The 17,356-nt window shown below is 43.6% G+C and overlaps 1 long non-coding RNA gene and 1 pseudogene across 1 annotated transcript in view; both read left to right on the plus strand.

Annotated features, from left to right (window-relative positions):
- Positions 1-17,356, plus strand: part of LOC148012778 (uncharacterized) — a 61,760-nt gene that overhangs the window by 23,762 nt on the left and 20,642 nt on the right. The gene's annotated exons all lie outside the window — the stretch shown is intronic.
- Positions 7,502-12,408, plus strand: LOC148012780 (uncharacterized; annotated as a pseudogene).

Raw genomic sequence — 17,356 nt, forward strand, 5'->3', positions numbered from 1 at the left:
TCTGAAGGTGTCCAGATTCTGGGTGGCCTGATATGATAGATAAATGCAGAGTAGGCAGCTGATTGCTAGAGAAAACACATGTACAGTAATTGGTTGGTGAAAATGCAGGTGCAGAGTAGTCTTCCAGGATGGATGGCAGCTCCAGCTGAAGCGGGCGGCAGCTATGAGCTCTAGGTGGCAGTGGTAGCCACTCCAATGGGGTAGCATCCACTTGGCGTTAGATAGGAGTGATAAAGAATGAATGAGAGTGTAAGGAGGATGGCAACAATCATGCCCATGCCCTCTTTATAGGCACATGAGACCCCGGCTGTCTTTTGTGGTGCTTGGACACTAAATGATAGAAGTAAAGCCTTTTTGGGGCTATAAATGGAGACCAAAATGAGGAATTAAATGTAGCAAAATCAACTTTCTAGTCCTTTTATTTTTGCTAACGTGTAGGCTAAGGGTACAAGTATTCATGATAATCTTGACATGTAGGAATATGTTAATATGAATAGAGTGGACTAAATAAGAAAAACATTAGCTAATACCTCTCATATGGTTGCAAATTCAGAAAGGGTATTTGGTGCATCATTGTATACACACACCCAACCCATTCCACCTTCATATTACACTTCAATTCCACAAGTATCTAACATTGAAATCTTACATATTCCACCCATTCCTTCCATTGTACATTCATCTATGCATTCATCTTTAGCTCAATTCACCACATTGGACGGACTGCCATCCTTACACTTATCTTTTAGGCCCCTAGGCTCATGCGCCTCCAAGTGGTGGAGGTGCACTGGTGGTGAAGGTATATCCCCCAGACCATGTAGTGCCGGGGATCTATTTGCAAGGGTTAATACTCAAGTTTACAAATCCCCTAGTTTTACCCAAATGGTGCCACAATTTGCATATGTTCTTACCTAGCGGACCAATTGTTTATTACCCAACACCTTAGTCTATAAAAGGGAAGGGCCCATGGGTTTTAGTGCCTCATCCTTCAGCACCACATGTTATTTCGGGCTCTATTCTTGCCTACCACATTAATCCTCTTATGTGACACCTTGGAGTTCACACACCACTTCAGCCTTTGCAAGAATGCAACTACGGATAAGATTCAATTCAATGGATCTAACTGCACCACTTGGTCTTATTTAATGAGGCATGTCTTAGATTCTTAGAACTTATGGAACCTTGTTCAATGGTTGTTTGTTTAGCTCCTTGAAATCCACATATAAGCGGATTTGATAGTTTTTTTTCTTTCTAATCATGACTAGTGAGCACCATTCAGTGTGTTCAATAGGAAAGATCAACTCCTCAACTCCTCAAAAAGAGGCTCTCTTACCTCACAAGGCATTCATTTGATCTTCTGCCTTACAATCTTGTTGGCTTATTTCAACGGCCTAGTATGCACACCAACAGCAGGGGGAATCCCCTTCAATTTATCATGGGTCCATGCAAAGACATCCCTAAACTCCAGTAGGAGTTCCACATAATTTGAGGATGGTTTGCCAAGTCATCCTCTTCCATCCACTTAGCATTCATTGGGGAATAGTTTTGAAACTTCACCAAATAGCTTTTGGAAACCTCACATTGTGTATCTACCAATGTGGAGGTAATTTCAGCTGATAAGCAATATCGCTAATCTTCTCCAACACTTGGAAGGGCCCATAGTATCTTATACTTGGGATATAACTTCTCTCTACCTTTCATCTTTTTTGCCTTGCCTTTTCAAAACGTAGCAATACATAATCACCCTCGTCAAAGCGCAAGGCACGTCTATGGTGATTAGTTACCTTCTTTTTCTTTTCATGAGATCTCTGAAGTGCATACTTTATCTTCACATAGGCTGTATCCAAGCTTTTCACATAGCGATTAGCCTCAAAGATTTTTTCCTTAGCATGCAAGATAGTTAGTACCTTCTTGCCATCCTCAACAACTTCAAATGAAGCTTTGCTAGTGGAACTATGCATCATATTGTTGTATGCAAACTCTACTAATGGCAAATATTGTTTCCATTGTGTCTTATGTTGGGATACATAGCTCCTCAAAAGATCTAAGACTATGGAATTTGCCTCTTCAGGATGATCTTTTATCTACGGATGGAAGGCTGATGAGAATTTTAACATGGTACCCATATTCTCAAATAATCCCTTCCAAAATAAATTGGTCATTTGAGGATCTTGATAATTGATGATTGACTATGACATACCATGGTATTTAAATATACGTTGCAAAAATAAGTGTGCCATATGATCAGCCTTTATCTTCTTTCTCACCGGAGTGAAATGGGCATGTTTGTTGAACGCAAATGATAGTCCATATCTTATCATTCCCCTTAGGTGTCCTAGGAATCTCAAAGATAAAAGTCCATAGCAATGCTTTGCCAAGGCTTGTTTGGAATTGACAAGGGCTGAAAAAATCCGGCATCTTTTGCCTATTATGCTTCACTTTCTGACATACGATGCATGTCCTGACAAATTGCTCCACATGATGCCCCAAAGCTGGCTAATAAAAGAAATGATCCATGGCTTTGATTGTGGCATCAATCCCTCTATGCTGTGCATAAGGAGAAGCATGACTCTCAGTGATCACCCTAGGCCTCAACTGCTTTGTGATACATAGTTGTCCATGCATCATCAGAAAACCATCTCTAAGCACAGAGTGCTCATGACTTTGGCCATTACAAAGCTGATCATACACATTGGTAAAATCCGAATCAGCAGCATAGTGACTCTTCATGGCATCCAACTCAATGTGATATACCATATTGATGGCTGGAATCTAAGGCTTGATAATGCATCAACCACAACATTCTTTTTACCATCAATGTGTACAGTTTGAAAATGAAAAATAGAGAGATAGTTTACCCAACTCATATGCTTCTCTAACAACTTTATCTACGTCAAAAAGTACCTCAATGTGTGACGATTTGTCTGCACTATGAAATCAGCCCCTAAGAAGTAGTGTTTCCACATGGGTAGTGCATGAATTACAGCCAAGAGCTCTTTCACATAGACGTGCGAATTCCTCTCTACACTATGGAGAAGACGGCTCTCATAAGCCACAACTCGGCCATCTTGAATTATTCCCACATGCATCACACTGAACCACAAATGACCTCCTTGGATTGGACAACACAAGCACAGGATCTGAAATTATCTTTTCTTTTAACTTAATAAATGCTGAAATTTCCACTGTTGTCCATCTAAATGGTACATTCCTTTTTTGTAAAGCATGCAATAGAGATGCAATTTCAGCGAAGTTGTGCACATACGTCTTGTAGTAAGAGCATAGCCCATGGTCATTAATAGTGATTCTAATCACTGAGTCAACTCTTTCTGAGTCAGTTACTAATCTAGGAACCTTATCTCAGAGGTTATTGCACTTGGAAAGTCATCATCAAGCTCATCAAGACCGACATCTATCATCTCTAGTAACATGAGTGCTTGTAAGCACTAAGGCACATTGCTTAATTATCATTGCTGTTGGTACTTACACAATTTGAATGTTTTTATCAGGAAATTAAAACAACTGAGTGCTTTACTTCATGTTGTAAGGCTATGTGTACAATTATAAACACATAGACCATCATTTACTTAAATTATATTGCGTATCTTGTGTGACTTTTTTCAAGTACAGTGGTCAATGAAATCAGAGGGATGAGTGTGATTGTACTCTCCTCGGAATCATCAGCAACAAGCATTGAAATCATAGACTGTTCTTGTCCAACACAAGGTTCATCTACTAAGCCATACCACAAGGAGGAGCCAGAAGTCCAGTCTAGGTTCACATCATTGAAGCCTAAAAAGACCATTAAACCTCGGAAGAAGACTGCACATAAGAAAGGACCACCCAAGTCATATTTTGAAATATTACATATGTATGATTTTCAGCCTTTTTCCTCATTACAACTTTGATATCAATTGTTTGATTTTCTTCCGCATTCAGTGGCAAGGTTGTAAGGGACTAGACACTACCCTTATATGTATGATTTTCAGCCTTTTTCCTCATTACAACTTTGATATCAATTGTTTGATTTTCTTCCGCATTCAGTGGCAAGGTTGTAAGGGACTAGACACTGCCCTTGTTCTAACAAGTGGTAAGACCTTCCCAATGGCCACAACATATGTTGATGTCCGTCCTCGAATTCGGAAATTTAATGGAAAAGATTTCCATCCTTGGCAGGTTTTGATCAAATACAAAATGATTGAAAGAGGATATTGGCCCTTCATACGAGGAACCAAAGTAATTGACCCTTCTAATCCCCTTGATGTAGAAGATGATGAATGGGCTCAGGCCATCATCATGCTTCATTTAGATGAATCCTTAATTCATCACATTGACCAGCTCTTAACTGCAAAAGAAAAATAGGATGAGCTCGAAAGGCTCTACGGTGCTATAGGGAAGAACTCCAAGATATTTCTCAAGGTCGAGTTTTTTAGCTTGGAATACAAATAGGGAGAAGATCTAAGCAAGTTCATTTCACATAAGAAGGGGCTTATGGCACAGCTTGCTTTCGTTTTAGGCACCTATCTATGATGAAGTTGCCATTGCCATCCTGCTAAAGTTTGTGAAGAAGGTTTTTCCAACCATTGTGACTATCCTAACTAATATCCCGAACCCAACTTTAGCAAATATCATCCAGTCATGCCTGGATGAAGAGAAGAGAAACCATACTGAAGGGTCTTTAGCATTTACTTCCCATGAGCAAGTGTTAGTTCATACAACTTCTACTAAGTGCTCCTTTTGTCACAAAAAGGGGCATATTATGAGCAACTGCTGGAATAAATATCTTGACAAAATGAAGTGCAATAAATGCAAAAAGACCGGGCATATCACCGGTAAGTGTCCTGGTGTTTCAGAAGTACCTAAGGAATTGGAGGTCAACTTTGTCTCCCAATCCACAGGTGACCGACTTTTTTGAGTCTTGTAACACTCTCTACCTATAACCTTTTCTTGTAGCCTGATTTATAAAGGCATCTCATTGAGAATTAAGAGGAGGCATCCTATTATGTTTGTATCCAATGCCACCTGGCATTGAGGGGGGGTGTTGAAAGATAAGCATAGGAACTCTCCCTACATTAGAGAGGATAAGGGTAGCTAGGTGTAAAAGGGTTGGAGGATAGGAAAAATCCTAACCCTAACTCCTCTAGTGGCTACATAAACAGCCTAAAGTACACACTCATGTAAAGAGGAGAGTGTACTAGTTGTACTTTGAGCAACTAACTAAATAAGATCTTGTCTTGTACTTCAGTTTTCTCTCTCTCTCTCTCTCTCTCTCTCTCTCTCTCTCGTGCACACTCTCTTAAGCCTCCAACTCTGATTTGCAACACCTTGCATGCTACCAACTTCTCCCATGGGTCCCATCTCATCCTCTCTGATGCCTAGATTGGCTGCCATATCTGTAGATATAAAGTTGGCTCGTGCTCCATTATCAAAGAAAATCAAAGCATGTGTTAAAAGTAGCGTCTGCATTAATTGTAGGAGTTGCTAGTAGCGCATTGAAGAGCCAATGGGAGCAGAGAAGTAATGGCGACCCAGTACAACACATGGGCGGAGAATGTCCTGCTGCCTGACAAGGGATATGGGTAGGAAGAAGGCCCCACCACTAGCAACGATCTATACAACAAGAGGGAGCGAAGCATGGTAGGGGTTGTTGCTTGAGGTTATTCATAGCCCTAAAAGCCAAGCAATAGGAAGTCCTCTTGCGGTATACAATAGCCTTGGTTTGCTCCCCATACTTCTTGACTCTGGCATCGTAAGTGCTCTCACGGTAGACTTTCTATTTGTACTGTCTTCAGTCATTGGGTTTGGCAGTAGTATTGCCTTGGTCATTTGTATCAGTCGGTTGTGTTGAGAAACCCTTCACCCTTCACCTGCAATTTGCGTTTTTGCGTTTTTGCGTTTTGCGTTTAGGGTTTGCAGCCCCAAAAAGGGGCGCCATCCTAGACTGACTGTGCCTATTTATAGGCCACTCTCTCATTCATTTCTTACGGCTGATTCATTCAGTCCGTCACCTCTTCTCTCCAGTCTCTCCAGTATCCTCACACCCCTTTAGGAGGACATTGTGGGTCGTGGTACATGGCTATCTTCATCATCTTCCTTGTGCTACGGCACCCTTGTTCCCTTGTATCACATTCACTCCATGATTCAGAACTTCATCATTCCATTCATCAGAGTTCATAGTCTTGCTGCCTGCGTTTTTAGCCTTTCTCTCACCTATTGCCTACGTTTTTAGTCTTTCTCTCTCCTGTAGGCTGTCCTGCCTACGTTTTTAGTATTTCTCTCTCCTCACCTGCGTTTTTCTACTAGTTGTAATCCTCCTTCCACTGGCAGCTCACTTCCAGCCCTTCCACTACCCTCCCACCCCTTGAGGCGGACATTGCGGTTCGTGCTTCACACTGTCCTCACACCCCTTGAGGCGGACATTGCAGTTCGTGGTTCATGGTGGCTGACCTCTTTCTTCTTCAGCAAGGCACACTGGTATCCATGGCTTCTTTACCAATAGATGTCGAGACTAGTGGGTGATCCTACTGTGGCATCATCAGACACACCACTGATGCTTGCTGACTTTGACCTTTGCTCCCCACCCCCCCAGAGTATATGCATCTTTCACCAAGCACTTCTTGTGTCACCTTTCCTTTCTGGGCCACAAAGATTGTTCTGCATCGGCTATCAGAGTACTATGCTCAAGGCAATAAGACGCATCTGCTGCGCACTAAGTCCTTTCGAGCACATGGAGGATCGATTGGCGCTACGACCTCCTGGAGATCGTCACAATGCGAGCGGCAGTCTTCTCCCACTTATTTTCAAGCACAGTGGCTTCCATGACCTACGGATCTACAGTCCGCTCTATCGAGAGACAGTGATTGTTTGATACCGTCTCCTCGTTAGTCCGCTCCTTCGAGAGACAGTGGCTACTCGACTCCTTCCTCTTCTTCGGCTACCGAGTCCGCTCCACTAAGAGACAATGACCATTGTCTACCTCTTGCTCATTCTGAGCCCCACCCTTTCCCACCCTCAACTACTTAGGTTCGAGAGGCCATCGTTGGGAGCTCTTCAGCATCCCAGATATCTTCTTCGGCACGACCAGCGGCACTTCCTTCGTCATCAGACATTTCGGAGTCCATGATCCATGAGTTTTTGGATTCCCTATCTACTTCAGAGGGGGATGTTATAACTTTGCCCCCAGAGGGGGCATCTACTTCTTCGACTTCAACGGGGGCCCCTCCACCTCCCACCTCAGAGGGGGAACCTACTCCACATGAAGTTCTTCACCCATCAGGGAAACAATTTTCAGGCTTTACCACAAGTTTTCCCACCGACCTCTGTACATCCTGGGTACTTTGGAGGTGGATCTGTATTTCAGAGTATGGCTGGTTATGCACCTGGAAACCAGATTTATGTACTAGGAACAATGTTTGGGGGTACACAGGGTTTTATGCCAAACCCCATGTATGGTAATATAGGCATGCAGCCTGGATTTCAGGGTGTTCAGGGCAGTTTTAGCATGCCACAGGGCACTTTTGGTATGGCTGGTTATCAAAACCAGCAAGCAAGTATTGTGTCTACAAGCCTTGTAGTCAGTGGTCCGGCAACTCCTATGCCACCTGTTAGTGTTCCTATGTTACAGGCATATCCTATGGATCCTTTGATGGCTCATGAGAAGCCAAAGCCATACAAGGAAGGTGGTGCAACTGTACAGTTTGACATCTTTTGAGGATTTGAAGATAGGACTAAGGCTCTTTCTTTCTTACAGCAGTTTGATGCCGCATTTGCAGGAGGGAACTTTACAGAGCCTTCTAAGGTCCGGAAAGTTGCCACTTTTCTTAAGGACAATTCTAGTCAGTGGTGGAGTACACTGTTGATGCAAGGACAGGCTCCTGCTACTTGGACTTACTTCAAGCAAGTATTTGCTTCTGCTTGGTTGACCAATGAATTTGAGATTGATGTTATGTCAGCTTGGCACAATTTGGATGCATCTAAATGCAAGGATCTCGAAGACTATAACAAGAAGTTTTGGGAGGCTTTGCTTCCAGTCACTTCTTACAGGGTTGTGCCATTGACTGAGCAGATAGAGAAATATTGCTGTGGGCTGCCCAAGGAACTCCGGAATTATTGTATAAAGACAAAGGTCACCACTTTGACTCAGTTAATTGAGAATGCCACCACAGGAAATGCATTATTGTTGGGACAGTCGAGTGGTTTTGGGGGCAGCATTAAACAGGACAAATCTGAAAAATTTTCAGCAAAGAAGCCATTTGGTAAACAGGTTTCTCAGATTTCTCAAAGCACAGGTAAATCTTGGCAGTTCAAGAAGAAGCCAGCCAAGTTCTTTGGACAGCAGTCAAAGGACCAAAAGAAACCTTTTGTGCGCAAGTCTCTTGAAGAGAGAAAGGCTTTAATGGCTAAGAGGAAGTGCTTTATCTGTGAGCAGACTGGTCATATTGCGTCTAATTGTCCGGACAAGAATAAGAGATCAGCTGATGATGATAAAGAGGACAGGAAAGGAAAGAAGCCTAAACCTTCAGCAGGTTTAGTGCCAGATATGCTGGGAGACAAGCCACACTTGGATGCTAATGAGCTCTGCAGAGCTTGGGGTAAAGTTAGGGATCAACATGTACTCATTTTCTTTGATCTTGGAGCTAAGACAAACTTTATCTCACCAGAGTTGGCTTCTACTTTGGGCATCAAAGCAGATGAGATGGGCTACACAGCAGAGGCAGGGTTGGCATGTCCTGGTCACTCAGAGTCTGTGACACCCATTCTTGGAAAGCTGCATCTTCATATACAGTCTTATGTTGATGCAGAAGAATTTTATATCATGCCACTTGAAGGCTGTGATGTCTTGTTGGGAATGCCATGGATGTTCAGAAAGCATGGTGTGATGGATGCCTTTAACAAGACACTGGCTTTGGAACGTAGGGGAAAGACTCATGTGCTTGATATGAAGCTTAAAGGAGAGTCTGTACCTGTTGTATCAGCTTCTACCATTACATCTGTAATAAAAAATCATCTTTCTGCGTATTTGATTTTTTGCACGTGATGTCAAGGATAATAATGAGTCAAATTTCTCTATGTTAGATAGAGACAGGTCTGCTTTCTTGTCTCAGTTTAGTGATTGTTTTTCTGACTCATTACCATCACAGTTGCCACCAAAGAGGTCTGAGGATCATGCGATAGATTTGGTGCCAGGCAGTAGCCCACCAAATAGACCTCCGTATAGGGTTAGTGCAGCCTAACAGAAAGAGATATTGAGCCAGGTGAATGAGCTGTTGGAAAAGGGGCTAATTCAGCCAAGTTCATCTCCCTTTTGCTCACCAATGCTCCTAGTGCAGAAGAAGGATGGCTCTTGGCGCATGTGCATAGACTATCAAGCGTTGAACAAGAGTACCATCAAGAACAGGTTCCCCATTCCAAGAATTGACGACATCCTTGACCGTTTGGAAGGAGCGTCAATTTTCAGCAGGATAGATTTGAAGAGTGGATACCATCAGATCAGGATTAAGCAAGAGGATGTGCATAAGACTGCATTTAGGACCACGTTTGGTCTCTATGAGTTCTTGGTAATGCCATTTGGACTTACTAATGCTCCTGCTACGTTTAATCGAATGATGGACAGGATTTTTCGTCCATACAGGCAGTTTGTTGGTACATTCTTTGATGACATGATTGTCTTTTCAAAGAATGAATAGGAGCATAGAGAACACTTGAAAGCAGTCTTTGATGAGCTTTGCAGTAATAGGTTGCTTATCAATGGCAAGAAGAGTGAGTTCTTCTTGGAAGAAATCCAGTTTTTGGGGCACATAGTGTCAAAGGATGGTGTCCGAATGGATCCTGCTAAGGTTGAAGCAATTAGAACATGGCCAGATTTGAAGACTGTCCATGATGTTAGAAGCTTCTTGGGTTTGTGTTTTTACTACAGGAGGTTCATTCGCAATTTTGCAGAGATTGCTTCACCTTTACATGCTTTACAGAAGAAAGGAGTCTCTTTCCAGTGGACACAGAAAGAGATTTCAGCTTTTAATCTTCTTAAAGAAAAGATGACTTCTAGTCCAGTGATCATTCTGCCAGATCTTAGGAAGTCATTTGTTGTCCAGTGTGATGCCTGTGGCAATAGCATTGGTGCAGTGCTAATGCAAGATGGCCGGGTAGTGGCTTATGAAAGCAGAATCTTGCGAGGGCCAGAGAAGACTATGTAGGTCTATGAGAAAGAATTGCTGGCTGTGATTCATGCGCTTTCTTGTTGGAGACACTACCTACTTGGGGCAGATTTTGTTGTCCAGACAGATCATCAGACATTGCGTTATTTCTTAACTCAGACTAAGCTGTCAGAAAAGCATATGCGTTGGGCAAACTTTTTGTCAATGTTCCATTTTCAGATTGTGCATGTGGAAGGCAAAAAGAATGTTGTGGCTGATGCTTTGTCAAGGAAGCCACAAATTTCAGCTGTGTCAATTCCTTATCATCATGAGCTTGATGATATGAAGGAACAGTATGCTGATGGTGCAGATTTTGCAAGGATCTTTGATCAGCTTGTCAATGGACAACATCATGAGCATTATCTTCTCAAGGATGGTTTCATTTTGATGCATGGTAGACTATGTGTGACTATGCCATTGAGACGGAAAGTTATGACAGAGAGTCATTCTCCACCGTATGCAGGGCATCGTGGTATTGATGCAACACTCAAAGCAGTAGAGACATTCTTTTATTGGCCTACTTTGAGAAGAGACGTGGATGCTTTTGTGCGGTAGCGCTTGATTTGCCAGAAGGTCAAGTTTGACAGGCAAAAAGCACCAGGGCTTTTACAGCCATTGCCTATTCCGGATAAACCATGGGAAAGCATAGCTATGGATTTTATCTTTGATCTTCCAAGGACACAGACAGGAAATGATGGGATATGGACTATTATTTGCAGGTTTAGCAAACAGGCTCATTTCATTCCTGTCAGGAAGAAGAAAACCAGATCAGATGGCATGTTTGTTTATGTGCAATGTCTTCAAGTATCATGGTATGCCACAGTCTATTGTCAGTGACCGTGATCCACGGATGACAAGTCTATTCTGGAGAGGCATATTTGAGAACATGGGCACAACGCTTAAGTTCTCATCGTCATTTCATCCGCAGACTGATGGACAATCAGAAGAGGCAAATTCTACTATCTTGGATCTGCATAAGTGCTATGTGTCATAACACAAGTCAAAGTGGGAGCAGTATTTGCCTTTGGTCGAGTATGCATACAATAATACTATGCATTCGTCAACAGGCAAAGCCCCTTTTGAAATTGTTGAAGGTGGTAAAAAGGTTTCTCCCATTTTGCATACAAAGGATAAGATCTTTCAGGCAGATCAGTATGTGCAGAGTATGGGGGGAAATGTATCAGAAAGTTAAGCATGCCCTTGAAAGTGTTGGGTATTTGACTCACGCCTTACTTACGCCTACGCTCATATGGGAGTGTCGGTGATCAGTAGGACACTGGGGCACTTTTTACTCTCGGTAGGAGAGGTTTCTTCCCCCAGACTTATGGTCTTATTGTCGTATGTACTTATGTGCTTATGTTACACACATTTGGGCACTTAGTGTGTGTCGGGTGTGAACACCCCCTACAATCCTAAGGTTTAAGGGTTGTACTTTGTACTTTCAGGTTACACTCATTCAGTCTATTCTCTTGGGTGTCGTGCTTCAACTCCGTCTCTCACTCTCACACTGTCTACTGAATCCCAGCTGTACCTCGATCCTCTGTTCTCACATTTGGTATCAGAGCACAGCTCTGAACTCAGCTTCTGCCTGCAGTCCACGCCAGTTCTGCTCTAGCACCGCCTGACACTGCTCGCCAGTCCCCGTCAGGTTCTCCCTAAACTGCCTGGGTGGTCGCCAGCTTGTCTGGGCGCTCCAGCACGTCTGCCTCCAGCACGTTCGCTAGTCGCCACCAGTCTGGAGGGCGACGCCAGCTCCAGCTCCACGTCAGCAGTCAGTCTGCCAGTCGTCAGTCTCGTCAGCAGTCAGTTTCGTCAGCAGTCAGGCGCAGTGTTCACCAGCGCGTTGTTCCTCAGCGCTGCCTTCGTTCGACTGTCCGCCTGTCGTCCGCCCGTCAGACGTTGGTCAGCTCCACGTCAGACAGTCCGCCCGCCAGACGACCTGCCACACGACTGTCCTGCGCCGCCTGTCCGCCCGCCTGTCTGACGTTGGCCATCTCCGTCAGACGTCAGCCAGTCCTGCCCGCCGTTCTGACACCTCCATGTCAGCTCTGCTCGCGACTGTTCGCCCGCCTGTCTGACCAGCACACGCCACTCTGCTCGCCAGTCTGCTCCACGTCAGGTAAAATTTTAAACAATTTTTTTTAAATTTCAGCCCAGAGCACAGTTCTGGAAGAGGAGGTTCACACGCGGCAAGCACAGAACAAGTGGGGGATAAATTTCATGCAAATTTCTGGACTGGATCATCAGAAATTTTGGGGCTTTTGTGTATTTTGTGGACAGTTGCATTCGAACTGCTGGTACAGTCACAGAAAGATTGTTTTGACAGAAATCTTGGCAAAAATTTTGGGGATTTTGAGATAACAGTGTTGCAGTGCACTGTTTGCACCTTGGGAAGCGTGCATTAAAAGACAGTTTTCTGATAGAGTACGCCCTTGCACATTAATTACAGAAACGTGTTTGCTGCAATTTCTGGAAATTTGTAGGTTTTCAGTTCATACTGCTTTGACATTGCTCATTTTGTCTTTGGAAATTTGTCATCATGGCAAATCAGGGAGGTGATGTCTTTAGATATGTATCCAAGGAAGACAGATTGGACGGAAACAACTATTCCCTTTGGTCATTCATGATGAAGAATGTATTAGTGGCCAAGAATTTATGGGATTATGTCAGTGGAGAGGAAACTCGACCGGGAGTTGTAGCTCCCGTTACTCCTCCTCCCCATGGAGCACGTGGACAACGGGGACCTCAGCCCGCTCCACCTCAGCCACTTCCTCCAAGAACTGCAGCTCAAAAAGCTTGGGATACACGTGATGCACAGGCCTTGTCGCTGATTGCTCTGGCAGTTCAGCGGTTCATCATACCTCATATCCGTTCGGCATCTTCTTCACGAGATGCATGACTGACTTTGGAGCATATGTTTGCAGGAAAGAATGAGACTCGGATCTCTTTCTTGAAGAAAGAGTTGGAAACTCTGAAGATGCATGAAGGTGATTCTATGCAAGATCACTTAAATAAGATTCAGGACTTGAGGGAGCAGCTCATGAATGTAGATGAGTATTTTTCGGATGCACAGTTGATATCCACCACCTTGAATTCCTTACCTCCTTCGTACTTGTCTTTTCATACTGCATTGAACCTCACCATGAGGATTGCTGAGCACCCACTCACTTTTATTCAGCTGGTTAGTTTGCTTCTAGAGGAGGAGCAAACACGGAAAAATATTAGTCTTTGAGCAGGCTTTTGTGGCAAGACAAAAAGGCAAGAACAGCAAGGTGAAAAATGCTCCACAGAGTTCTAGCACTTCAGGCACATCGCAGAATCAGTCACAAGGGGGGACGCAAGCAAAGAAAGGAAAATGTCATTATTGTAAGAAGCCCGGCCACTATATCACTGAGTGCAGGAAGCGCATTGCCAAAGAGAAGAAGGAGTCAAGAATGTCTGTTTCTACTACTCCTTCCGCTGCTAGTGAGTCCGCGTCCTTTGTTGTGGACAGGGACTATTGTTTTTACACTTGCAGTTATGACATCTCTTGGGCCGATAGAGCACTTAGCTCTACAGAGGATGCTGACACTTGGTTCTTTGACAGTGGTGCTTCTAGACATATTACATCTCGCAGAGATTTGTTTGCTTCAGTTAGTGCACCTCCCGTTGGGAAATCGGTACAGTGTGCCAATAATGCATCATACCCTGTTCGTGGTATTGGGGAGATTCAGTTCACAGCCATTGATGGCTCTATTCTCCGCCTGCAGGATACTTTATTTGTGCCTGGAATCAAGAAGAATTTGCTTTCTATTTCTTCTTTGGCATGTTGTGGTATGCAGGTCACCTTTGATGATGACCGTTGCATGGTTAGAGCAAAAGAATGCATGACTTTGGTCTTGACAGGATCTTTGTGTCATGGTTTATATGAGTTGGATGCTCTTTCAGTAGATCAGTCAGCATACTTGACATCCACTCTTACTCCTGCTATGGTACATGCGGAGTTATGGCATGCTCGTTTGGGGCATGTAAACTTTGGCAGCTTGATGCTTTTGCAGCGTACTCAGATGCTGGATGGCTTACCTCCCTTGGAGAGACCTCCTGAGCACTTATGCGAGGGATGCATTTTGGGGAAAATGCATCGGTTCTCATTTCCTCGTGATGTTGCTTTCAGAGCAACAACCAGATTGCAGTTGGTGCATTCAGATGTTTGTGGACCTATGCAGACCATGTCATTGGGTGGTGGTTATTATTTTGTGACATTCATTGATGACTTTACACGTTTTTGCTGGGTCTACTCTTTGAAAAAGAAGTTAGAAGTGTATGATGCATTTTTGGCTTTCAGTGCACTTGTTGAAAACCAATCTGGATGCAAAATTAAGACTCTCCGTTCGGACCGAGGGGGGGAATACATGTCCTCTATGCTGAATTCTTTTTTGCAGCAGAAGGGCATAGTCCATCAGTATACTACAGCTTATACTCCACAGCAGAATGGGGTAGCAGAGAGGAAAAATCGGTCACTCATGGAGATGGCCAGATGTATGCTGAAGGCAAAGAGCTTGCCTCATAGTTTTTGGATGGAAGCAGTCATGTGTGCTTGCCATATTTTGAACAGATGCCCTACCAAAGCTTTGAAGACCATCACACCATTTGAGGCTTGGAACAGCCGTAAACCTTCTGTTGGTCACTTTCGTACCTTTGGGTGTCTTACCTATGCCCATATTCCACAGGTACTTAGAAAAAAATTGGACAACAAGGCTATTAAGTGCATTTTTATGGGATATAGCAATGAAAGCAAAGGCTACAGATTCTATGATCCCGTTACAAAGAAGGTTTTTGTCAGCAGGGATGTTGTTTTTGATGAAAAATCAGAATTATCCTTGGCTGGTTTGGATACATATCAGGTTGCCCGTGATGTTTTTGAAGGGCTGCTGCCCATTACTTTTGGTGATTCAGCTGGAGGTTCAGAAAATGAACCTAATGTTCAGCCAGCTGCTCCTATGGAAAGTGCAGAAATTCAGCCATTGGCTGATCGGAATATTCGGCATCATGCTGAAACTGAAATTCAGCAAGAGCTTGCACACAGTCAGGATGCTCGACAGTTACCTAGATGGTATTTGCAGACTATGCAAGATAGTCCTTTGGATGCACCCATGGCTGGTCGTACTAGAAGGCAAACTCGTTTGCATGATTCAGCACATACCATGGAGTTTATTATGGCAGCAAGTACTTTTGATAATGAAGAGCCTGAATGTTATGAGGATGCACAACACAATGTGCATTGGATGGCAGCTATGCAAGCTGAATTAGATTCTATTACTAAGAATCAAACTTGGGATTTGGTGTCCTTGCCATTTGGGAAGAAAGCCATTGGAACGAAATGGGTCTACAAATTGAAAAGAAAAGCAGATGGATCCATTGATAAATACAAGGCACGGCTGGTAGCTAAAGGCTACGCACAGAAAAAGGGCATTGATTATGAGGAGACATTTGCTCCTACTTCGCGTCTGACGACCATCAGGTCTATGATTGCTTTGGCTGCACATTATGGTTGGACAGTACATCAGCTAGATATCAAGAGTGCATTTTTACATGGGGAACTTCAGGAGGAAGTTTATGTACAGCAGCCCATTGGTTTTGCAGTTGAAGGCTCAGAACATTTGGTATGCAAGCTCAAAAAGGCACTATATGGTTTGAAACAAGCTCCTAGAGCTTGCTATGAAAAAATAGATGCTTTCTTGCTTGGTCAGGGGTTTCTAAACAGCTCATTTGAGTCTATCCTTTACGTATGTAAAGAAGGGGGATCTATGCTGATTTTATGTCTTTATGTTGATGACCTTTTGCTCACTGGAACACATGCTGATCAGATTTCAGCATTCAAACAAAATTTGCAGCAAACTTTTGACATGTCTGACTTGGGAGTTTTGCATTACTACTTGGGCATCCAGTTCATACATAATGCTCGAGGTATTGGGTTATCACAGTCAAGGTATATTGGGCAGCTTCTTGAGAAGTTTGGCTTACAGGATTGCAAGCCAGTTTGTACTCCCATGGAACCTGGACTGAAACTGTCATTACATGATGACAGTGATTTGTTTGATATACATACATATGCTCCTGCAGTTGGATGTCTTATCTATCTATGCAATACTAGGCCGGACATACAGTTTGCAGTTTCAGCTTTGAGCAGGTATATGCATCAGCCATGTATGTCACATTGGCAAGCTGTCAAGCGTGTTTTTCTCTACTTGCAGGGTACTCGTTCTCTTGGGTTGCTTTATGCCAAGGGGGGACCACTGCAGTTACATGCTTACAGTGATTCTGATTGGGCTGGTGATTATGATACACGTCACTCCACTAGTGGCAATTGTTTCTTTCTTGGCTCTTCTTGCATTTCTTGGCTTAGCAAGAAACAATCCACTGTTGCCACATTGTCATGTGAAGCTGAATACAAGGCAGCTTTCACTACCACAGTTGAATGCGTATGGCTTAGACGCTTGCTAGCTGATTTGGATGTATCTGTTACTGAGCCTACTCCTTTGTTCACTGACAGTCAGAGTGCCATTGCAGTGGCACGGAACCCAGTGTTTCATGCTCGCACGAAACACATTGAGATTCACTATCACTTTGTCAGAGAGAGGCTACATGCAAGGTGATATCAGCCTTGTCTATTGTCCTACCACCAGTAATGTGGCAGACATCTTCACCAAAGCTCTTCCTTGTGACAAATTTGAAGCACTTCGAGATGCTTTAAATTTGATATCCTTTGGTGGCGGATGATCCTTGTACTCTTGATCACTCTTCACTCCAGGGGGGTTTGTTGGGTATTTGACTCACGCCTTACTTACGCCTACGCTCATATGGGAGTGTCGGTGATCAGTAGGACATTGGGGCACTTTTTACTCTCGGTAGGAGAGGTTTTTTCCCCCAGACTTATGGTCTTATTGTCGTATGTACTTATGTGCTTATGTTACACACATTTGGGCACTTAGTGTGTGTCGGGTGTGAACACCCCCTACAATCCTAAGGTTTAAGGGTTGTACTTTGTACTTTCAGGTTACACTCATTCAGTCTATTCTCTTGGGTGTCGTGCTTCAACTCCGTCTCTCACTCTCACACTGTCTACTGAATCCCAGCTGTACCTTGATCCTCTGTTCCCACATTAAGGACTCAGGCAAAGCAAA

This window comes from Lygodium microphyllum, chromosome 27 (genome assembly GCF_053477565.2).
Source record: "Lygodium microphyllum isolate KBCC chromosome 27, Lygodium_microphyllum_v1.1.10, whole genome shotgun sequence".
Classification (NCBI taxonomy): Eukaryota; Viridiplantae; Streptophyta; class Polypodiopsida; order Schizaeales; family Lygodiaceae; genus Lygodium; species Lygodium microphyllum.